Consider the following 24,884-nt stretch of genomic DNA (forward strand, 5'->3'; position numbering starts at 1 on the left):
CACAAATTGTGCATCAATGAAATTATGCATGGCACCTATATCCAACAGAGTAATAATCTTTTCTCCTGCCAAGACTCCTCGAAATCTGAAAGATCCCTCTCTTTGAATACTAGACAGAAGTGCCTCCTGTAAATGTATCTCTGGAGCCTCTTTTTTCTCAGCACTATCTACCTCTTGTTCACCCTCTACCTCATCAAGATCCTCATCAGGGTGCTCTGAGATGTCTGAGTCTGAACCTTCATAATAAGCCCACATCACCCGGTTAGCTTTCCCCTTAGGCTTCATAGGACAATCATGACCAAACTCATAGGGACCTTTGCAAAAGAAGCATAGCTTCTTCCTACGCAGGTCATTAAGCGTTTTCTTATCACAAGGTGCAGCTAGCTTGTCTTTTGAGTCACTAACCTTCTCTTTACCCTTGCTGAATTCCCCTTTGTTATCTCTAAATGATGAAGAACTCTTTGAACTAAACCGGTTTGTTGGAGCTGCAAGTTCCATACTACGGGCTTTCTTTATGGCTTCCTGTAATGTAGGAGGATCAAAGACCTTTACCCACCCCATGAGTGGTTCAGTTAATCCCTCTGTGAATAAAATGACTAGCCTCCTTTCTAAAATGTTAGGAACCATCATTGCAAGCTTATGGAAGGCATTGATAAATTGTTCTAAACCTCTTGACTGTCTCAACTGGGCTAATTCCCAGAAATAAAATTTAGGATTTTTTTATCAAACCTTTCTATCAATCTATCCACAAACTCTTGATAAGTGGTTACCTGATTGTGTTGCAATGTTATCATGCCATGTGTCCACCAATCATGTGCTACCCCATCTAAGTGTAAAGTGGCATACTTGAGTGCTTCAATTTCTATCATAGTCTTCAGAGATAGGAAAGTATCCACCTTATGAATCCAAGCATGAGCAGTCATTTTTTCACTACCATCAAATGTGGGTAATACCAACTTGTTGGTGACCTGTTGCAACTCACTGTGTTTATCTACTTGCTTCTGCCTGGTAGCTTTATAGTTTAGGTACCTATCAAATGTCCATTGATCCTATACATATTCTGGTAATGAATCCCACTCATTCCTTTCTTGTCGAAGTTTATCTACAATATTAGTTACCATAGCATCATGTGTGCGTGCTAGAGTTTCTTCTCTAAATGTAGGACGTGTGGGTCTATCAGCTGTTCCAGACCGTGTCCTATGTTGTGATCCTGCCATGCTTCTATCATCCTGATCATGATTATTTCTCCTATTTTCCCCAATCAAATGTTGCATCATATCCATCATTTCCTGTGTACTTGCCTCAATTGACTGTAGAAGCCTCTCCTGTTGCTGTAAAGTCTCATCATCTCGCACACTTCTGGATGGGCTTGGAGAATGTCTCTTAGCCATATTCTTAGTTATGCTAGTTCCTTTGTAAACTAAATTAAATGGTGGCTGGGTAACCCTATCGGGTTGGCAGGAAATCGCTTTGAGACCATTGTAATGACCCGTACCAATAGGCCACTAAACAAACTCTAGATTTTAACACACTGCTAAAATAAATTGCTGAAATTAAAGAAATAGCAGTGCCAATGTATTCATTCAATGAAAATCAAATGTTTTTACAAATGATATGGAAAATTTCAGCACCAAAACATTATGACATAGCACATTACAAAGAAACCCTAACTAGCTGTATACAATTGAGAACTTGTTGCAACTACAGATTGAAATAAAGAACCTGGATTGATCAAATGGTGGAGAATGAATGCTATAGATGATATGGTGAAAGTGCAACTCCACTGGAAACTCCAAATCAGCAATTAAGCACAAATGAAAGGACCGAAATATCCTTCCCACAGCTGCAATAATTTAGGTGATCTCTCACACCCTCAAAATTGCGTACCTATTTATTCTTTTTTCCTTGATAGGTCGGCCTCCCTTTTTAATTTTTCTCTGCTTCTTCCAGCAACCTCTAGAAGCTTTTCTTTATTTAATTTATAAAGTTACCTTATAATATTATATATATATATATATATATTTTAATTGATAACTTTATAATTAATTCCTCCCAAAAATAATAAATAAAAAAATGGGACATTACAGTCTTGGTGGGCACTTATTTAATATGGGGATTGCTGAAGGAAAAAATGACATTGAAGCAAATCTTATGTATGTTATATGTGAAGCTCAAAATTGTGCAATTCATTTTGTCAATTTAATTTTCATGGGTACAATATTGAACATCATTATTTAAGAGGTTTAATGCATAATTTTGAACATCCTTATAATAAAGATTTTTAGAAGTGTAATTTTAAGCATTAGTTAACCAATTGAATATAGATCATAGATCAGATTGACGTGATCCATGATTTAAATTGATTTAACTATTGCTAATATATTGTAGAGATTTAGTAGAAGTTTTCTTTCTAATATATTTATTCATCTGAAAATAGGAAATGTCTATATCCAAAGCTCTTCACCTATTTTAAAATAAATTAGATCTTATTAATAATCTTATTAAAAAATTTAGGATGAGACATTGCTTTAGTGAACCCTTAAATAAGTTATTACAAACAAATATAAAAGATTTTGTTAAAAAATAAATTGAAACTGAAGATATCAAGTTGCATTTCACAACACAAATTAAGAACATTTATCTAGATTAAAAAATCCAAACCTTTCCACCATTTTATTTAACTAATGTAATTTTTTAAATTTATAATTCTAATCATCCAAATTAAACACACTAACTAGAAACAAAAACACCATCAATTAAATTTTTTTTATATGAATACTAATTTTTTAAAATGGTATAATTTTTTTAACAAAATATGTTTTGTAGATGGTATAATTTATCAAATTAGATTTTCTCAATATTATATTTTGAATTGTCTTCTAAATACTCATTGTACACCTAGGAGTTGTTTATAAGAACTTATGAATTATATATCACTAGTATTGGATCATGAAGACTCATTTATGATCAATCATCAATTTTCATGAAGAAGTCTTAGAAAATTGCAAGCACAAAATATTTTTATATATTTTATACATATTATTATATAATATTATATAAAAATATTAAATTTAATAGTGCAATTTTTTTATAAACATATACCTTTTGTAGAACTCACTCATAAGAAGGATGTTACAAGGGAGGAAGAAAACAAAAAGATATATTAAAATGAAATAAATAAAGAAAAAAGAACATTATAAGATAAATATATGAAAAAGAGATCAATTATAGAAATAATATATACTTCCATTATACCATCCACTAAAATTCAAATTCAAAATTTAATGTATTTAAAAAATTAGATCTATTTTATTTTTATTTATTCAATATTTTAATTTAACATAATAAATAGTATTAACAAGAGCTCTAATGGAGCTAGAGTCCCTGCCTTTTGTAAAAAATAAGAATATATTTGATCTACAATTAAAGAACAAGCACTAAAGAGGAAAATAAGCAAGGTTAGGAATATTTGATCTAAACAAGTGTGTTTTCCATAATATTGAGGACAACTGTGTCATGCCCAAACTACGAGGGCAAGAACATAAATTTTTTTTTTTTTTTAAAAATTATAATTAAAATGCTCTAAGTCTTAATCTGATTTCTTACAAGAGAAGTGAAGGTTCACTACAATTCATCTAAGGTTCAACCAAGAGAAGGAAAAATAAATTGTTTTAAAATTTTAAACTCTTACTATCAAATTTGTTATCAACACTTGTGCATTATCTAATTAACAATAAACTTAACTTTTTTCAAACTGGTTTCAAAATGAAGTAAAGATAAATAAGTCAAACTCTTTGAATCTTTTGAATTCAAAAGAACTTACTAATTAATGTGATGATACATTCGTAATTAAACATTATTTAAAAGTTATTCAAATTTTACTTAATTAAACCATCATCATTCATCCTATTTTTGATGAGCATCCATATAATTGAAAAATTACGATTAAATCTCATGGTAAGCAACATTACTCAATCACCATTTTTATTGGCAAACCTGATTCAAAGGCTCAACAGGGAAAGAACTAGGAAGAAAAGCTAGCGTCGTTGCCATTACAACAAGGTTTTGAGATACAAATTACATAGGATTTCAATCTTGAATTACAACACTTAAATTAAATTTCCTTCATGACCCTCGTCAAGGGTTCCATATCAATTTCTGCAAGACATTTCTAAGAACCGTGGAGGGAACAGAATCTGATCAGGTGACAACAAGCATGACTAAGAAACAATTCAAGCATGCATATTCATACAAGGTTTTCACAATATGATTCACAATGAATCAAAACTAGGGAAAGGTGGATTTTTCCAACAGAAGACGTCAGACACAACGTCAGTCCAACTAAAATGCCCTTTCCCGAAATTGGCCACTTCTGCCCTCTCCAAGGGTGAGTAATGCCAAAACACCCATGCAAGAACATCTCAAAAATTCATACAAAAACATGAAAGTAAATCATTCAAAATAACATGGTTTTCAAAGCTTCCCAACATAACCACAAACATACAAACATTCAAACAACAACAAGGTAGCATAAGCATGAAACAAACATGAAATCTGAACAAGGGAGATGAGAATTCCTACTTTCACAAAGAGGTAATGGAAAATGAACCAGTTTGAGTAGAGCTTTTCCCTTCCTTCCTTCAATCTTCCAAGACTCCTCTCTAAATGTAGAGATTGGGTAACAACCTCTACTAGACCAAGAAGGGCCTCTAAATAAGCCTCAAACTCAACCACCCAAGAGATCAATAACTTCTCCCACCCACTTACAATTCTAGAAACTCCTAACTCAACCCACACTATGGTTAAACACTAAGTGGAGGTGGGGTGATGAAACTCATGGTAACCACTTGCAATTTTCGCACAAAGGTAAAATGAGACTTTTTGAGTGATCTCAAAAGTCAACAAAAGGGGCTTAGGGTTTGGAAAAGACCCCCAACCCATACCCATACCCCTTGGGTATAAATATTTCATGATTTAAAGCCTTAGGAATAGGTTTAGAGCCAAACAAAAGCTAGGAAATAATTAGGACCAACTAACAACTCTAAAATGCAGATTCAGCACTAATCCGAATTAGGGTGACTAAACTCGATTAAGAACTCAATTAGCAAACTGACACTAACTTAAACCGACTAAGGTCTAGAGGTTACACAGCTAACCCTAGCTAGCACGAAGAAGAACATAAACAATTCACGAGTGTCAAGCGACACTAAAGAAACATAGTTACGAACATTAATATTTATTGATCACATAAGGATACATACATACATCTTAATTTAATTACGAACAACAAGGTTTCCAAAATTAGCACATAGAGATCAGTTATGTTCCTTCGTCAATTTTCTCGGCTAAAATATCTACACACTCATTGCACACATCAGTAGTCTCGAAAATCACATGTACATATGTATATATACATATCAGGAATCACATAAATTAAAACATCCATCTACAACAAAATCAGGGTTCCTCTCATCCTATTCAATTCTTAACCATTTAAAATATCTTAAACCAAAATGTTAATCCTACCTTAATTCATCAACATACATATACATAAAACATTAAATGACGGACATCAAATATCTAAAAATAACATCACACAACATGAAATAATATGATATGTTCAAGTATCTGATAATGTCTCGACATCTCGAGTCGTGAGTATCAAAATGATAAAGTAACAACTAAGGCTACGAAGGGTCGAGGTGAGGCTTGACAAACTGACTTAGTTCACTTAGAAATCATAAATGAGTTAGTAGAAATTATATGGTTACTTTGGAGTTATACATAGATGAACCATTTAATTATAATTTTATCAAAAAGTATTATCTACATTTTTTTTTTGATACTTAAATTTTATTAAATTGATAATTCAATGGATACTATATTTAAACATTATACTCTGCTTTTATTTTAATTACTTGTGTACATGCAAGAATGTAAGGTGTAGTCAAGTCCTTAAAATTTGAGAATATCTAGAAATGGAGTCTTAAAAGATGTTTCAAAGGTCTTTGGAGAGATTTTTCAAAGTAAGACTATTGCTTGGAGCACCATGTCTCCTAGCAATTAAAAAAATTAGTATGTTGATGAGGATATGAAGTTATTTCAAAACTTGATAGAGATGGGTAGATCTAGAATGCAATTATTGTTGAAAAAATTGAAAGTCTCTTAAGTTATCTTAGATAAATGCACATGGTTTAAAGCTAAACTCAATGATCTTTGTTGGTGTTCTTCTTGCATGTTTCAACACATGATATGGAAGTGCACGGAGGAATCTTTAAGGGATAGATATGAGGCAAGATTGGTCTACCACTCATGGTTTCTCTACATTATCATGGATGGAAATGTAGAAATAAGCATTGCATGAGTAAGACATCATGTTTGTAGCAAGACACTTGCCTACTTATATTTTCAAATTCAAATGAAAAAGAAAAATTATAAAGATAATAATGTGACTAGAAACTAAATATGTAAAAGTTTCATATTAGGTGGCTATATTGGTGTATATGAGATTTGTTAAAAATATATTTCATATAAATAAATAAATATACAAATTAAACTTTGTGAAATACAAATTATTTTATATAAATAAATAAATAAATATTTTTAAAAATAATTTACATAATATTAAATAATTTGAAAATATTTATAAGAAAGAATTTTTCATTAAAATTAGTAAATATATAAATAGTTTTAATTTTTTAATGAATATATTATAAAGTACATTTTTTTTTAGATTACGCTTTACAATTTTTGAATTTACATTTAGAACACATCTATTTATTTATTATTAGAAAATGGTACAAATGTAAAAAATGATTTACTTTCCAATTTACGTTAAAAAATAATTTACTTTCCAATTTCTAATGCTATGTCCAATCTTTTGTTTTTCCAAATACGGAAGTAAAGATGGCTCGAGAAAAACACACTCGTAACAAAAGGTTCGAGAAAAAATGAACTTGTAAAGGTGCTAATTAATTACCTCTCATCACCACCTCTTTATTTTCTTCAATTTTCTACTTACAAAATTACACATAAACGCTCGGAAATTAGCAACAAACCAATCAAAAGTTTGAAATTAACATACTATAATTGATTTTTTAAATCTAACTTTAGAAAACTGGAATGTAGCATAAGTTTTTTTAACACGAACTCATGCTCATCGAGAACATTAGTTCCTGCCTATAAGGAATAATATTTAAATACTATACAATAAATGTATGAAGAAGCCAATCACACCTGACGATTACTATTTTAATAAAATAAAAAAATATTTACAGTATTTTTTTTTCGTGCACTGAAACCCTAGTGCGAAACGGAAAAGCTGAGAGAAAATCACCAGAGCCGAAAACAATGAGCGCAGGTAATACTTTCATGATTTCTTCATATTTTGAAGTATTATTTTATGTTTTCAACTGATTGCATGAGCTTAGACTGCTGGAGGTAAAACTAGTTTTCTAGAAATGAAAATTGTAAGAGTGGAGCAAGTGTGTTTCGATTTTCATTTGTTTATGTTTTCAGATATTTTTAATGCATTTCAAAGTTGCATCAAATCACAAAAATTCTGGTAAATCCTTTAGTTCGAGATATTTTCATTCTTTTGACCTATAAACTGAGTAGATTCTAAGAATATTAAATTCTAATAAATCTCTTTTCAATTTATGTGTTAGGGTTTTGAAAATCTACGCTTTTAGATTCTAAGAATAATAAATTCTAATAAATTTAAGAAACTAAAGATAATAAAACAATGGAGAATATAAAATCTAAAATACTAAAATATTTAATTAAGAAAAAACAAACGGAGTAGAATGTAGATTTCCCTTTTAAAATATAAAGGCTTCAAAATTTGTATTATCAATTATTAAAAGAAAAAAACGCTGAAAAATTACATGTTACATGCAAATAGATAAATGAGCAGAAGTAAGAGGTTGTGATCATGCAACCAAACCGTAATTTTAACTAAAATTATATCATTAAAAAAAAAAACATAGATAGGATGAATCACATTTTGGCAAGTTAATCTTGAAATTAGACTGTGCTGCATCATTAGTTATGTTACTAGAACATCTTTAATATCCCAGGAAATTTACCAGCAACATTGATCGAGCATTGTACACAGGCAGCAATGGTTACTAGAACATCTTTAATATCCCAGAAAATTTACTAGCAACATTGATCGAGCATTGTACACAGGCAGCAATTGTCCTTAATATTGGGAGTATGGTCACTAGGGCTTGAACTCGTGGATTTATAATGGCCATAGCTCTGTCTTGTCGCTAGCACATACCCTGCTAAATCTACCGGTGCAGTTTCACTTTCTTGTTTTTCTGTCTTCTATAAGATGCAATGTAATTGTTAACAATGTTAATATTTTCTATACATAGCAGTGCACACCATTGAGATGGAGATGGTGATGGAGAGATGAATGTTAGGGATAGGCTCCTTCGGAGGACCATGGTCGAATGTCTATGGCAGACACCTATTTTTTATGTTCTTCCTTTATCAGCTATTTTGTCATATTTGTTTGTTCAATTATCTGCAAGGGTATTTTCAGGTCTTGCTGAAAACAAAATTGGAAATACAGAGGAACATGTGAGACAAGACATAAAGGATAGGGTTCATTGCTTTGTTTCTTAAAGTAAAAAATATGGCAGACTGAAAATAAAGTATCTGTCTCGGGATTTCCTTGCTCAAATAGACAACCTGTGCACATTATTTAAGGAGAGTGACATTTTTGTTCCTATCTTGGAGATAATTTCTCAAAGAAAAGATAACTTTCACAGCAGGTTTATTTCTACAAAGTATAAGATCTGTTTCTATTGATTGTGAGTAAGCTCATAGGATTTTGCAATGGATTGGGCAGCAGCCCGGGTATAGACACTCACTAGAAAGCTTGTATCTGATGATTCATATTTTGGGCAATGAACATCAATATTAGGCCATGTGGGAGTTGTTCAAAGATATAAAAAATGAGACCTTTTGGTGACCGACTTAAACTTTAGAACTCATCATTCATGACATATGAAAGATGGAATGTTAAAAGATTTAGTGGATGCTTTTGAGAGGATTGAAAACTTTGACCAAGGAAGTGGTACAGGAGAATTCAACAACCTAGTTCAAATTCTCTGCTGTTAAAAGCGTGTTGAGGATTGTCAACTGATATTTGAGAGATTGAAAATATAGTTTCACCCAATAAGAAAACATTTAGCATTCTCATCCATGGATGGTGCGAGGTAAATAGGCCAACATATGCATTTAGAATACTGGAATAGACGAGCCAAGAAGGTGTCCAGTCAACTTTGAGGCAAACACATCCTTTATAGAGGCACTTAGTGAAAAAGCATACAATTTCTTGATCACTTGCCTCTGTATGCTAGGTGAGTTAGACAAAACATGTGAGTTCTTTCTGAGAATGGTTAGATAAGGCTTCATTCCATATGTGAAAATATACAACCATGTTTTTGAAAACTTTGGCAGTAAAAAAAAAAACTAAAGAAGCCTTTGAGCTGTATAAGAGTTTCTAGAACAATCTTTTTTCTTGAGCCTTTAGGCTCATGACAACTTGCTTAACATGTTTTTATCTACTAGAAACATGGACATGCCATTTCAAATTTAGAAAGATGTGTAAGAATAGGGTTATAATTGTGGACGTCAGAGTTGCAGTGTGCTAATAGATGGTCTCTGTTCTAATGGTATACTTATAGAAGCTTTTGATCATTTTACAGAAATGTTAGAGAAGGGATTTATCCCAGGCTATCAAACCTACAGGATTTTAGGTTCTAGTTTTCTAAAAGTTTGAAACATGGAAAAGTTTAATGAGCATGAAGATACAATTAAGCAACTTGGTAAATACAGCTAGTAACTCACATGAAACAATGACAGAGTGATTAGAAGTTAATTGATGCAGAGGTGGCAGTGGAAACACAATGAACCCACAATCCGCTCTCATTCAAAAAACACATTATAACATTCTTTGACAAACTCAAATCTTTCCAAAATAGATACTTGAATCAAGTTCCAACTTTAATTTATCACAGAACAATAAGGAAAAATCGAAATCACATATGAGAGAAATATCACGAAAACATTGTAACAATTCTGAAATTGTCATTTTGATGACATATTTTATATACCCTTAATTAGGCAATCACAGCTTTAGATGGATACCCAACCCATTCAAATCCAGATCCCTTCGGTCAGAATTGGTAGAATTAGATTTCCTCAAACATGTAAAAATCTAAGCCAAATCCAACGGTGCACTAAAAAGTTATGATCCCTATAAAATGAATCATGTCTACTATTGCAAAAAATGTGTTGCTGGGTTGTGAAATAAATTAAGACAACATGAAATTGATGGACATTAGGATAACCAATCTGCATATTGCTTGGGATGGGTGTAGTTTTGAAAATAGAAAATGAAAGAAACTCAATATCTATGTTCCCAAATTTAATAGAATACAATTATTTTAAAGACAACTGAATCTTGAATTTTTGTTTGCGCTAGTAATTTATAAACCATTTACCAAATCTAGCCATGTGTATTGGAAACTAATTCACATTACCACAGTCATCTTTTCTTTAATGCTCAATAATCTGATATGATCATGGCCGAACACAAGTATATTGTTTCCATTTTATACTAGACCCGATACCATTTAATTTTAATAAATCGGTTTAAGACAGAGACCAAAATCCATTTACGTTGGATAAATTCATTCAATAAAATTAGCACTTAATTTAGAAATCTTTCTGCTTCGTATGTAGGTTGTTGAACAATGACTCCCTTGATGCATTATCGACTTCTGATAGGCAGTATAATAGTTCCTTTGAATGAATATGAACATAAATATAATGGGGTTCAAAATACCATTATGGTACTTCAGGATAAAAACTCTAACTCTTTTATATTCACTATACATCCATCGATTACCAACAGTCATAATGAATCCCAGAACATATTTCAAATGCAGGAATTATATATTTTCATTGATATTTGCTTCATTACACCAATTCTATCCTGGCTCGACCACACTTCACTGGTCAGGCCCTCTCTATTAAAAGACATACAAACTGTCATTACCGAACATCAATATAATAACTTCGTTGAACCAATTTTTAACAACTTTTCTAATCGATCTGATTACATGGTTTATGTTGTCAAGAGTTGTCAGCTCGACAACTTCCTGTCTCTTTCCTAATTACATCATTTAAATGGTCTATTAAAGACCTCACATATATAGTTCGTAAGTGAACCATATAACAATTAAAATTATGATTACGAGACCTTTATGAACATTGTCAAATTTCAATGGAAACTGACTTTCTTTGATTTCATATATCTTTTGGATCATCAAATTAGCCATAGCATTCTTCAAACAATCATTAATAAAATTCAAGGAAAATGGATTCTGATTCAAATAATAAGTAATCAGTTAGTATCAGTATTGATGAGCTGTGGAAAGAAGCTCGCAGATGCGGTCATTTTCCTAGTCCTGTAAAAGTGGTGTGGGGACCTGTGTCACAGAAAGCTCACATGGAAATTATCAAAGCAATAGCACTTATTGGGTGATGTTGCCAGGTATCATCGCAAGACACGACAAAGATCCTGGAATCTGTTTTCATCAATACCTGTTACACATGCTTTTTTGTGCCATTGAGTCTTGTTGTAACTTGGAGAAAGCTCAACAATATTCTTTGTGATTATTTACGTCAAGAAATTGCTACATTGAGGTTTTGTTGATCAACAAAAGAATTTCTTCCTCCGTAAATACTTACCATAATGTTGTCAAAATTAGCCAGCAACTTCTTAGGCCCCAATTTCTTGCACTTTCCTCTCATGCACTCCTCCACTTCCCTCACCTTTACCCTTCTTTCACCCTTGGCAGAGTCCCCATACAACCCAGATGTATTTGAACAATTTTTATTTTATTAGAATGACAGGAATGGTGTCCTCTGTTATCAGGGGTGGCTCAGGAATATTATTCATGGGTACCTCACATTCACTGGAGGTTGGATCACATGATGAGGATTTATCTTCACACTTGTTCACTTGTTCTGCAACTTCTTTTGATCTTTGATGCCCTTTTTCTTTGTTTTCATTTCCTTTTTCCTCCACTTGTACTCTGCCTTCTCTTGTTCCATTCGGGTCATTGGAACCATCAGAGCATCCTGAATCACAAGAAGCAATTAATAGGTGATCAAATCGTAATATAACTTGAATGAGAATAAAACAAGAAATTTAAATGCCCAATTACGGATAAACTTTGGCCTATGCCTTCCTCGATGAGGGATTTATCTGCATCCTGGGAGAAGTTAATAGATAAGAGAAGTAGATTCTTGGAAATTGATTTCAATAGCTTCATTCTTCTTTTGTCTGATAAGGACCCCCCTGAAGATCTGCAAGGTTCCTTAAATCTTTCTTCTTAAATTTGCAAGGTTCTTTAAATCTTTCATTTGAAATTTATTTGTCTTCCCACAATAAACCCTGATTGCTCCTGCATAGTACTACTTGTGACTTGGATCATTAAAAGAAAAATTCATGTAAGACATTTTGCAGTTCGAATTACTGTTGCTTCCCATTTCCATTTTATTAAACAAGAAACAACCAACCAATACTCCTTTGTGTACACCCAGTGCAGACTCCATGTCCCAGGTCCCTGAAGATATGAAATCAAAAGGATAAAATGAAAGAGAAAAAACTATACATCCCACATACTGAAACTAAAGGGCAGGTGGTAGATGAAAGTGATCCAGAGGAAGAAAGATCATGGATGGTAATAAGTAACTTCTTAAAAACTTTACAAGTATAATTTCTCAATTAATCAAAGTTGGGAGGTCACAATGGTAGGGACCTCAACACTTCAATTCAGTTAAAAAAAATTCCAAGAGTTCGTCATTACACCATGTGAAATACACACATGATAATTAGTAATTATATCTCTTCTTAAGTGAGTTTCTATTAGACATTCAAAGTAATTATATCTCTTCTTAAGTGAATACCCAACATCAACTCTACTGGCCCCAACGAATATCAACATGCCACCTCTGGCTGGCTCACATTACAGTTCTCTCTTGCATCAATTTGGGACATCAACATAGTGAAGCCTTTTTCACTTCTAAGTTTATTTTCAGCCTACTGGCCCCAATGAATATCAACATGCCACCTCTGACTGGCTCACAGTACAATCCTCTATTGCATCAATTTGGGACATCAACATGGTGGAGCCTTTGCCACTTCTAAGTTTCTTTTCAGCCTACTGGCCTCAACGAATGTCAACATGCCACCTCTAGCTGGCTCACATTATAATCCTCTATTGCATCAATTTGGGACATCAACATAGTGAAGCCTTTGTCACTTCTAAGTTTCTATTCAGCCTCTGAATCTTTGAAACCAGATATATATCATTCCTTGACTTCCAAAGTGCAAGCTGTAACTATCAACTGTAGTACAATACAGAGCCAAACACGATGACAATGCATCTGAATGCACATACTGTTTCTAAACAATGAACCCCAAAAACACACCACAGACACTTCCGGCCATTGACACGTGTAATAGTTAACCAAAAACTATTATAACCAGAGCAATGAACCCCGAAAACATGCCACAGACACTTCCAACCATTGACATATGTAATAGTCAACCAAAAACTATTATAACCAGAGCATAATGATAACATTAAGAGAGTTATAGTCGTAGCTTGTTACAGTTAATTCTGGAATTCAAATGCTCAGTCATATGATCATGTTTATTGTGTCAATAACAAACGTTTGACGTATCAATAAGATAATCAATAACAGTTGTACTTTATGTTTGCAGAAACATATCAAGAAGCTCCTAGGAACTGCCTAATTCTCCAGAACAGAAAATGGTACAGCATTTATACAGTGCCCACATAGTGCTAAGGAATAAGGTGCTGTGGTAATGAGTAAGATGCAGAAACCAATTAAGATGATGTTCTGTTACAGAACAGGATTACAGCTGGAAAAGTTAGTTATTTCAAATTTGTAATTGCTCAAACTTCCACTTTTTGTTGCGGTGCTATGAATCTCGTTTGTTTCACATTTTTGAACTATGCCATAACCAAGTACTATGTTCCAAATCCCACCATATAATTTCTCAGCATAAGAGCAATTTAATTTCTGAAGGATCACAGGCAATTTTTCTTAGCTAGTCTTCTTAAGTGGAAAAGAGATGTTTACATGCTTTTCCAATCTTTAACATCAATAACTTGCAAGATCCATGAATAGATCCATCAATTATTCTCACAAAATCGTTTACTTTCACTTTTTTGTCAAGTAGCATCATTCAAGATGCCCTTGTTTTCTTTTTTAATGTGAAAGTAGCCTTCCAATATGTGCGATCAAATGTTTACATTCATTGCTTCCTTGTGGAAATGATTGTATTTAGAGAGGTTTGTAGGGTTTTAACTAGCAATTTTCATTTTCCTCGGATCCTCAGATTTTAACTATTTGTTCTTAATCTAGTCATGTTATTGTTGATTATGCACATCTTCCTCTATCTGCTAGTAAAAGAACCAGAGCTATGTATTGAAGGTTTTGCATCAAGATATGTACCATGAATACAACTACTACTCCCATTACAAAAGATTCTCCGAATGACACAAGACCCATTAACCACAATGCAAACTCTGAATGCACTCAAAGAATCTTGAGTTGTATGAAATGATTGGATCATTGTCTCTTCAACCATACTATGCGCATATCGAGCTTTAGAATTTTAGCTTTGATGATGATGATAGACACTAATTGAGCAATAAGATAACATCTATTGTTCAGAGAAATTAGAACAACTACTTACATTTATAACTCTTATATATATGGGACTCTAAGCTCACCTGCAAACAAAATTGCTATGGAACTCTAAGCTCAAGTGTCTTGTCTTAAGAATTTGGCATCTCTAGAGTTCCTATTGGCAAAAAATATAATTTGAAAAGGCTATTGATCATAAATATTCATTATTCTTGTTGTATCTGTTGAGTATTTTTCTCCTCTAAAAGTTTCCAAATATTATATTACAATGTTTTTTCTTTGGGTATAATCTAAAAAGACAGAGATTGTGTGATGGAGGAATAGCACCTGTGGGAAGCAGAGAGGTGCAAGCTTCTATGCATGAAGACATTAAAGGTATCTAACAATAGGCTTTCATGAAATGCTTTTTATGCCTATTTCAAAGGTCTATTTATTTTGTGTTGTCACACATTTGATTGAAAATGATTTACTATTATTTCATGCACTGACACTCTTTTCCAGATAATATAGAAGCATCTAACAGTAGTCCAACATGCCATCCCCATCCAGGATTTATGTGGGGAGTTTGCATCCGATGTGGTGTGATGAAACCAAATTCAAATTCTGATGATCAAACTGGAGTTGCTTTTAAATATATTCATAAAGTATCCTGTGTTTTTTTTTTGTTTTTTTTTTGTTTTCGGTAAACGACCAATGTCATGATGTTATATTATTATTAATAAAATAATTACAATAGTGTTCCATCGTTCAAACGAGCACTGGTAGGAAAGAACGGGGAAATAAAACCTCCAATCTAGCCCGAGACCTCAGTCCTATATTATTACAACATAAAAGGGGCATACCCCAGTTAGAAAATCCTAATTATACATTACATTGTAAATATTTGTTTACAGTGATAATCAAGCACATCACTCTTTGAAGCCACCAGTGCCTCTTGCCAAGGATTCCAATATTTCCTTTTTATTTATGTGTAGAGACCAAATGCGCTTATCCCTGTCTAACTATCTTGCAATCAAATTGGTTAATAATAAATATTAAGATAGAATTCCATCTAATGCAAATTAGTTTTGATAAATCCTAATTAAATAACAAAGATAGGACCACAATAGATGCAATTAAAGTCTCCTATATAAATCAAGAACATAAAACTAATTACGCCTAACCAAACAGGACAATAAAGAATGATTAAAAGCCTAAAATCGAGATCATGACAACTACAAAAGCAAGATAAAGATTTAGATTTGACTGCTCAAATCTGGCAAGCAAGATTGGAAATATCCATCGCCAATTCCTTTTTTCCATACTCGGGCTAGCACCACAAAATTGCATGCCCAACATTTAGATGCCAACACAGAGATGCCTTACTAAATATTAAAAGTAGCATAATAGGTGTAGAAACCGGACGACAACAGAGAAATGAAAACAAAAATCGAAGACTAGCTAAGGATAGAGGTAGACAACAGAGTGCTATAGCATTAAGTACAATACATTATAAATTCTACTAATTTAGCCAATAACATGCTAGCGAAATGTTGAATACATAGTTAAGGAGATATATGAGGCAACCATCCCTGTTTATCATCCAGAATTTTGGCCAATTGTAGACAGAACAGAGTGCCTCCCTTTAAATGAAATCACAAGAACAACCTCCATATTCCCCAAGAAATTTCGATACAGAATTTTAAATCTAAGTTGTCAATCTATAATACTAATGCGAGAAGATAGTTATATACTATAAAACAAACATCCATAAGTGTAAATCAAATAGCTATGAGCATAATCAGAGCTAACACGCATCATCTAATTGAAGATATCATGAATAAACAACCTACCTTCCATTTATACTCACACTATCTCAACGACATTAAAATGAACCTTACAAATCAATAAAAAGACAATAACACACATTTTATGAATACTGAGGAGCTAGGGCCACCCAACATACATTAATATCTTATATAATTGATACCATAATACGCCTATTCACAAGTCCATGGTAAAAGAGTTTTCAAAATCTACATGCGCCTGTGACCCAGAGTATCATACAAAACCAAAATGCTTAAGTACAACTAAAAACGACTAAGCCATATCAATAGAGTCCATTACAAAAACCCTTTAGCAGGGATACATTGGTATCAATACTATTAGCAAAAACCTAGAAATATACCAACATCCGAGAAAACCTTACTTTGGGAATACCATAATCACTTTAGAGATATCATTAGGGTTTTCCACATGAAAGTTGGGGGGGAACTTGAAACTAGATTTAGCCCAATCGGTCTTCTTCGAATTTGGGGTACAAAAACTTAGGGCATCTAGATTGTCAAACAATACCCCAGGATGAATATATGCATTGAAAACACTGAGGTAATTTGTAAGTCAAACCCTATTCTCCTCCTGCACAATGCCCCTCTAGTGCAGAAGAAAATGCATACTTGCCTCCATCTTGGGCCATTCCCTGTAAAAGGCTAGGTTCTCACGAATGATCAGCGATGGACGATAGTAGGCAACCTCCAGATCTGGAGACCCCGGTGGAAGATCCATGTATTTCCACAGCTTATCATCAATACTCCTAACCGCTTGCTCAAGCCCCTTTCTCCATGTTGGATAAAAAATATCACATCAAAGCCGGATTATAACTCTGTGCTCTACCCTCGCTCTCGCCATGCAACCAATGAAGGAACTAGTTATATCATTGTTTGTCCTCCATGTGAATTTATAGTTAAAGACTCCTTCCCCAATAGCCTGCTCACAACAATCCTTGACATATTGTCCATTGGTTGTAGAATTCTATTCCAACGTTCTGGTTTAACATTGCCACGAAAGGCCATGGTACGAGTTTCCTTAGCATGAAAAACGTAGATGTTGGACTCCATTTGTAGAAAAGGACACACCAAACAATGTATGAGGAAAATGATAGCAGTGAATAAAACAAATACAAGCGAAGGGTCTGGAATGCCACTTTGGCATGACCTCATGAAACAATGACATCATCAGATCGCAACACGAGGAAAACAAAAAGGAAAATGATGGAGGAGCCATAGGGACAAAAAATCATGATATCAATGCCACTTTAGATAAAATAACAAAGGAGGCCACTTATCAATATAATAAGCGGAAAGGGAGGCATTCAAAAGCTTCGGCGAGGACCAATCATAGCAACTTACATAGTTGGCAACCAAAGCATACATAACATTCCATAATGGAGTGAAGTCATAAATAATAAACAACAAGAAAAAGGTGAACTCCTAAAATCAAAAGGCTAAATAAACTTGAAAGAGGAAAGAATTAATTTGGTAATTTAGGAGATATAGCTAAGACCAGTTATACTTTGTTAATGACCTGGAAATTAGCACCATCAGCACCTTTATTGGCTAGTTGATCCGCCTTTTGGTTACCTTCACGAAAAATGTGACATATCCTACTCTCAAGAAACTGATCTAGAAGCTTGAGCACTTCGCCTAATTTATAGTTGAGGACCCAATTAGGAGTGGTACGTTTCCTGATCGCGTTTAAGATGATCTGGGAGTCACCTTCTATGATAACTTTTGTCACCCCTAACTCATGACATAGATGCAATCCTTTTTCCAAAGCTTCTAATTCAGCTAGATTGTTGGAGGTGGGCCGAATAGACATAGCTTTTTAAGCTATCCATTTGCCTATATCATTGTTAATGATACAATCAATCCCTGCCGTACCTGGATTGCCTCTAGTTGCCCCATCAAAGTTGAGTTTAAACCATCCCTTCGAAGGGGGAGACCATTTACAATTTTTCCTAGCTTCTTTACTTTTCTTGAAGTAAACTAGAGGGGGGTTAATCAAGTTGACCCAATTCTTCTTCATAAGACCGTCCCGTGTAGAGAAAGATCCTTCCTCTTTCCTAGAATTTCTTAGATGGGAATTAGTTCCTTCCACTATACTAGCCTTAATTTTTAAAATTAACTCCTCACGCTTTAATTCGAAGTCAAGAAAAATGCATCTATTCCTCTCCTTCCAGATTTCCCATGAAATGATTGAAGGGCATATATTCCATAGTTTACTATAGATACCTTTAACCAAATTTGTGGGCCATCCTTTGAGGAGATCTAGGGAAGATTTTGGCAAAGGTGTAGACCACCCCAACCCGAGTCTAATCCATTCCTAACATGCTTGAGAAAAAGAACAACTATTTAATAGGTGGTCCACATCTTCGTTGTTTTGTTTACATAACACACATCTAGATGGACCTTGAAAGCCAAATTTGCAAGACCTGTCTGCTATTAAAATTTTGTTTTGGAGAGCAACCCATAAGAAGATTCCTGCCTTGGGGGGACAAGCGGCATCCCAACAGAGCTTGAGAGGAATATCTATTTTATTCCATCTTTGTGAATGTAACAGAGCTTTGTAACCATTTCTCACACTATATTTTCCGTCATTCGCTGCTGCCCAAATAAGTTCATCTTTCCTCTCAATTTGCTTAATTTCCCTATTTGACAAAATCTTTTCAAAGGCCTTTATAGCCATAACATCTGCTCCCACCCCTACCAAAGATTTCCAGACCCATTTGTTTGTTCCTTTCGAGGTGATTTTTGTCTTATAGTTACCGACTTTAACACCCCAAAGAGAGACTAATTTATTCTTGAGCTCCTCAGGGAAAGGTCTAGAAACTATAGAAGGGTGTCCATCCCAGAAATCCTCCCAAAATAAGGCCTCATCTCCCAAATTGACATCCCAGGTGAGAAACTTGCAAATTAAATCGAGAAACTTCAACATAAAATTCTAGCATTCCAAACCTTTAGGAGGGTTCTTCATTCTAAAAATCGATAGAGGGTCTTTTGCATTGAGATATTTATTATATAAAATCTTCGCCCATTTGTGATCTCTTTCTTTAAAAAGACGCTAAATTAATTTAGCTCCTAAGGTTTCGTTTTGCCATTCCAAATTCTTAATCCCAAGACCACCCATGCCCTTGGGTTTACAAATATTTTGCCATTTTATAAGTGCCAATTTTTTGTCTTCTTCACAATCTTTCCAAAGAAAATTCCTAAGCTTGGCTTCAAATTTTAGGCGATTACTTTTAGAGATAGGGAGGCAGGAAAGAGGATAGATAGGAATGGCCGATAAAACAAAACTAATTTTAGTAGTCTTTCCTACTTTCGAGAGCCATTTATCTTTCCAGTTTCCGATCTTAGCATCCAATTTTTCAAAGGTGTTATGCCAAACTTACTGGATTTCGTGCCCTTCTCTAGAGCAATGCCCAAATATTTACGAGGAAAGTGACCTTTTTTATAACCCATCAACTTACATATCTAATCTTATATTTCTTTTTTAGTATTTAAAAAATAGATTTCAGATTTGTTCTCATTTACTTTTTGACCGGATGCCACCATATAAGATTTTATGATGGTTTTAAGTCCTAATGCCTCAAAACCTGTACTTTTGCCAGGCAGTATAGTATCATCTACGTATTGCTGATGCGTGATGTTGGGCATGTTTCTTGCAATAGTAATGCCAATTTTTTTAAAAAAATTATAGTAGGCATCAGACACAACTCTCCTGAAGGCTTCCGCCATAATGATGAAGAGGGAGGGAGATAACAGGTCTCCTTCTCTAATACCTCTTGAAATTTCAAAGAAACCTTCAGGCATCCCATTAATGAGTATTGAAATTTTTAGAGTAGAAATAAATTTAAAAATGAGATTGATCCATTAATGGGAGAATCCAAAAGCTTCAAGAACCTTACACAAGAATCGTCAATCAACCATATCATAAGCTTTTTGAATATCTAGTTTCATGAACATGCATGGCTCTTTGTTCTTACAAGCAGAATGAATGGTTTCTTGGATTGTAAGAATGCCATCAAGAATGGATCTACTAGGAACAAAACCCGTTTGTTCCTCAGAAATTAACTTTGGTAGGAAACCCTTAAGTCTATTTGCTAGAATCTTGGAGAAAATCTTATAGACCGTGTTACACAGTGCAATAGGCCTAAAGTCCCTGACAGTCTTGTGCTCATTCCTTTTGGGAATCAATGTAAGAAAGGAATGATTGATTTCTAATAACATACCTCCGCCATTCCTTGACACTTCAATAGCTTTCCAGAGATCTTCCCCAATAATATCCCAACATTTTTGGAAGAAGAAGGCCTAAAAACCATCCGGACTTGGAGATTTATCTGGGTTCATATTAAAAACAACCGATTTCACCTCTTCCAAAGTTATAGGTTTATTTAATATCTTATTATCCTCGGGTGAAATTAGTTTGGGGATGAATTTAAGCATTTTATCTTGTGCCTCTCTATTCGAACCTTCGTAATTATTTAATATTTCCTGGAAGTGTGTCACGATGGTCTTCGCAATTTCACTTGGTTTCTTAGTTCATGAACCCAAGAGGTTTTTAATACTAGTTATTTTACTCTGCGATCTATTATATAGGATGGAGTTATGAAAAAATTTTGTATTCCGATCCCCTTCATCTAGCCACTTTTCTCTAGATTTCTGTCTCCAAAAAATCTCTTCTTTAGATAATATATCCTCCTATCTAGTGAGTAATTCTTTTGCTAACAAAAAAAACTTTCATTGTTCATGCCTTTCTTAATTATTTCTAAATTTAAGTTTCTTAGTCTATTTTCTATATCTATTTTTTCTTTAAAAAATATTGTTGAAATGTTTGTTCCATCTTAGAATCCATTCTTTGAGCATCTTCATTTTGGAGATGAAGATAAACATCTTGGAACCTTCAAAATTATCTTACGCCCACTATTATTTGATATTCTTGATGAAATTAGGATCTAGGAACCACATTTTTTCACATTTAAATGGGTTCCTAACGGGTTTTATTGGCTCTATAAATTCTAACCGAACTGAGAAATGATTAGACCTGACAATTGGCAAAATGGACGAATGAAAATTAAAATTATTAGCATCTAGATCACCTATAATAAAAAATCTATCCAATTTTTCAGCAATGTATGTGAAATCTTTCCTTCTATTATTTCATATAAAATTCCCATTATTAGTTGGTATGTCAATCATGCTATGCTTATCATACCATATTTTAAAATCTAAAGACGATTGCGAGAGATGTTGAATACCCCTTGCTTTTTCTAATAGATCTAAGATAGTATTAAAATCTCCTCCTACCAAAAAGGATCTATCCTTAAAGTTGTTAATGAAAGTACTAATTTCTTCCCAGACAACTTTTTTCCCCATATGATTAGTTGGGCCATAAAGATTAATTAAAATAAACTATAGATTTGACTTTAGACTCTGGACATTAACACTGATCCAATTGTTACTACACTTTAGACAAGCTATGAATACCTTCCTAGGATTCCAAAAAATTCCTAGATCTCCTGACACATCGACTGATTCTTGAAAGATGGAGCACCAAAGACCTAGCATCTTATCTAACTTCATTCCTTCAGCCTTATTTAACTTTGTTTCCTGTACTAAAATAATTTTTGATTCAAAAGATTTAAGGTTTTGTTTTAATAACCTTTTCTTGCTAGGGGCATTTAAGCCCCTAGCATTCCATGTTCTAATCTTCATGCCTCCTTGGGAAGACCCTTCCCCTTCTCGTCATTAAGTAACTGATCAATCTTTTGTTGTTCTCTACTAAGTCCATCTGCTGCCCTGAGTTCCTTCAGTGATCTTCTACCTCTTTTACCTTTCATTGTTCCATATTTAGGTGAGCTCTAATTCATCGGGATCCCGAGATGCTCTAATTCTTTTTCTGCACTCTGAGTAATAGAAATCTTGTTGCTGACCTTTCCTTCCATATCTTTAGTTTCAAGTTCTCTGATGATTTGATAAAAAATGCTAGGCTGATGTTCAACTTCGAAGTCTAAACCTTTCATTTTATCTGTACCAGCCTCTTTATCTCTTAGTTCTGTAAACATCACATTTCCATTGTTCTGAATCTACCCCTTGATGTTATCCTCAACCTCTATATTCAAAAGATCTCATCTTAAATCTTCACATGTATAGTTGCTACCTCCCAATTTAAGAATTTTCTGAACTATTTCTTCCTTCTGGGACTCTAAACTATCATCAATATTCTCGGAGAAGAATACCCGAACTAATTCATCAGATAATTGATCGAGATCCTCGTCTTCTGATTTCAGGTTTTCCAATATTGAATCCATAGTAATATCCTTATTAAGGAAGTTTTGTACTTCTTTTAACACGAAGCTTTCTGCCCTCTTTGCATTGCAATCCGTTACTTTTTGGTTGACTACTGGAGTAAATGGTGAACTATCTGAAGCTGATGGAGTCTACCAAAACTTGGAAGATCCGATAGCAACCTCTTTGCTTGAAGTTATTTCTCTTGAAACCTGCCGCTGACACTACTCCATATTAAGTACTTCCTCTATGGGTTTGAGAGTTTCATCTTTATCTACTTTTGATCCAAATAATAAGGAATTCTCTAGATCCTCTATGTTGTCTTTATCAGAATCCCTTGATGCCTTGTTTTGTTGAGATAATGGTAACATTTTGTCTTGATCCTCACTTGTAAGATTTATATGCTTATCTGAAGAGATTTTGCTGTGAGAGATATTCACTTCTTGTTGTTTAGTATCAATGGAACTAGACATGCTTTGATCCCTTTCGCTAGAAGCTGATTGATCTTGAACCAATAGTGGATGAATCCCATTGTTAGGAACCTGTGTGTTCCTTCTGTTTATTTTGTTAGAGTAGTGTTGTTGGACGCATATGCTTTGTAAGTCGTCCCGTGAGTATATTTTATTATCCCACATGCATAGGTAGTATTACTTTTCTAGATCGTACCCAGTATATAAGAATAGGTTGAGGCTCTTGATGGGCACGAACGAATTTATTGTATTGAGCTTGCTCAAAGGAGGTTACCCCCTCGAAGTGGCCTGCGATCAGTAGATTCATTCTGAGTTCTGCTATCACTTTGTATTCTGTTATTTCGAGCATTCGCACGATATTGCTATAAGGAGGTTCTTCACATCTGGTATCAGAGCACTCTCTTGGGCTCGCTGGGTGGAAATTACATCAAATTTTTTTTCTGTCGTGGCCTTCAGGTTCCTCTCACTTCTAATATCTCTTGTTATTGCAATAACTCTTTTCAGTTGTTCTGTCTGTGAGTGAATTTTTCTAAGTCGACTGTTAAAAAAAAAAAAAAAAAAAAAAAAAAAAAAAAAAAAAACCTTGTTTTATGGTTGTTACGCGTACAGGAGCAAAAATCATGGAAGAGGAAATTGCATCCCTCAAAACCAAACTTCAAGATCTGGATGACAAAATTCTGGGTCTTAACTTTCAGCAGTCAGCCATGAGCCGAAACCATTCAGGAGATACTGGGTCCTCTTCTAGCAATTTCCGTGGACCAAAGCTTGATTTTCCACGCTTCGATGGTTCTGATCCGACTGGATGGATCTATAGGGCAGAGCAGTATTTCAGCTTGCATAATACTTTGGATAACCACAAAGTCTCCCTTGCATCTTTTCATTTGGAACATGAAGCTCTTCAATGGTTCCGTTGGTACATCAAGGCTAATGTAGACCCAACGTGGCGAGAATTGTGCACCCTCATTTTGGAGCGCTTTGGCCCTAGTTCCTTTGATGATTTCACAGGAGCACTCACTAAACTGCGTCAAACAGGCACTGTAAGAGAATACCAGACATAGTTTGAAAAATTAGCTAATTACACAGAGGGCTTGTCTGATGAATTCTTCCGTAGTTGTTTTGTCAGTGGTCTGAAGGATGCACTTCGCTCAGAAGTCAAAATGTTTCGACCTACTACAATGATGGAAGCCCTTGGGTTGGCTAAGTTAGCGGAAGACAAGATTAGTGCTCTACAACGCTCCAGATCTAATTTTGTTCCATTCAGAAATACAAGTTCTCACAACCCTCCAGTCATACCAGCTCCCAGAACTACTCCGATCAAGCACTTGTCTGAAACAGAGATGCGAGTCAGGCGAGACAAAGGGCTTTGTTATAATTGTGATGAGAAATGGTCTCGGGGCCATAGATGTGTTCAGCAAAAGCTCTATCTCTTGGATGTGGATTCTCCACCGGAACTGGAAGAATATGTAGATGCTCAGGAAACAGTGGATGATGAGGTTGAGCCTCACCAGCCTGGACCTCCTTCACCAGAAGCTCCACCAGAGAT

General features: G+C 34.2%; 2 long non-coding RNA genes and 2 pseudogenes across 2 annotated transcripts in view; 3 read left to right on the forward strand and 1 right to left on the reverse strand.

The window, feature by feature from the left end:
• Positions 1–7,224: 7,224 nt before the first annotated feature.
• LOC149573284 (uncharacterized) lies at positions 7,225–14,270 on the forward strand. Its single transcript, XR_016359651.1, has 2 exons — positions 7,225–7,360; positions 13,817–14,270. It is a non-coding gene; the product is annotated as an uncharacterized LOC149573284 (long non-coding RNA).
• Positions 8,419–9,856, forward strand: LOC149573285 (pentatricopeptide repeat-containing protein At5g15010, mitochondrial-like; annotated as a pseudogene).
• LOC149573286 (uncharacterized) lies at positions 11,156–12,642 on the reverse strand (annotated as a pseudogene).
• Positions 14,271–15,091: 821 nt separating the features above from the next.
• Positions 15,092–24,884, forward strand: part of LOC149573287 (uncharacterized) — a 62,803-nt gene continuing 53,010 nt past the window's right edge. The window contains exon 1 of the long non-coding RNA XR_016359652.1: positions 15,092–15,144. This is a non-coding gene — a long non-coding RNA (uncharacterized LOC149573287). The remainder of the gene's footprint in view (positions 15,145–24,884) is intronic.

The sequence above is a fragment of the Cupressus sempervirens genome, chromosome 2, assembly GCF_028749045.1.
Source record: "Cupressus sempervirens isolate cs-2001-9-10 chromosome 2, ASM2874904v1, whole genome shotgun sequence".
NCBI classification, from domain to species: domain Eukaryota; kingdom Viridiplantae; phylum Streptophyta; class Pinopsida; order Cupressales; family Cupressaceae; genus Cupressus; species Cupressus sempervirens.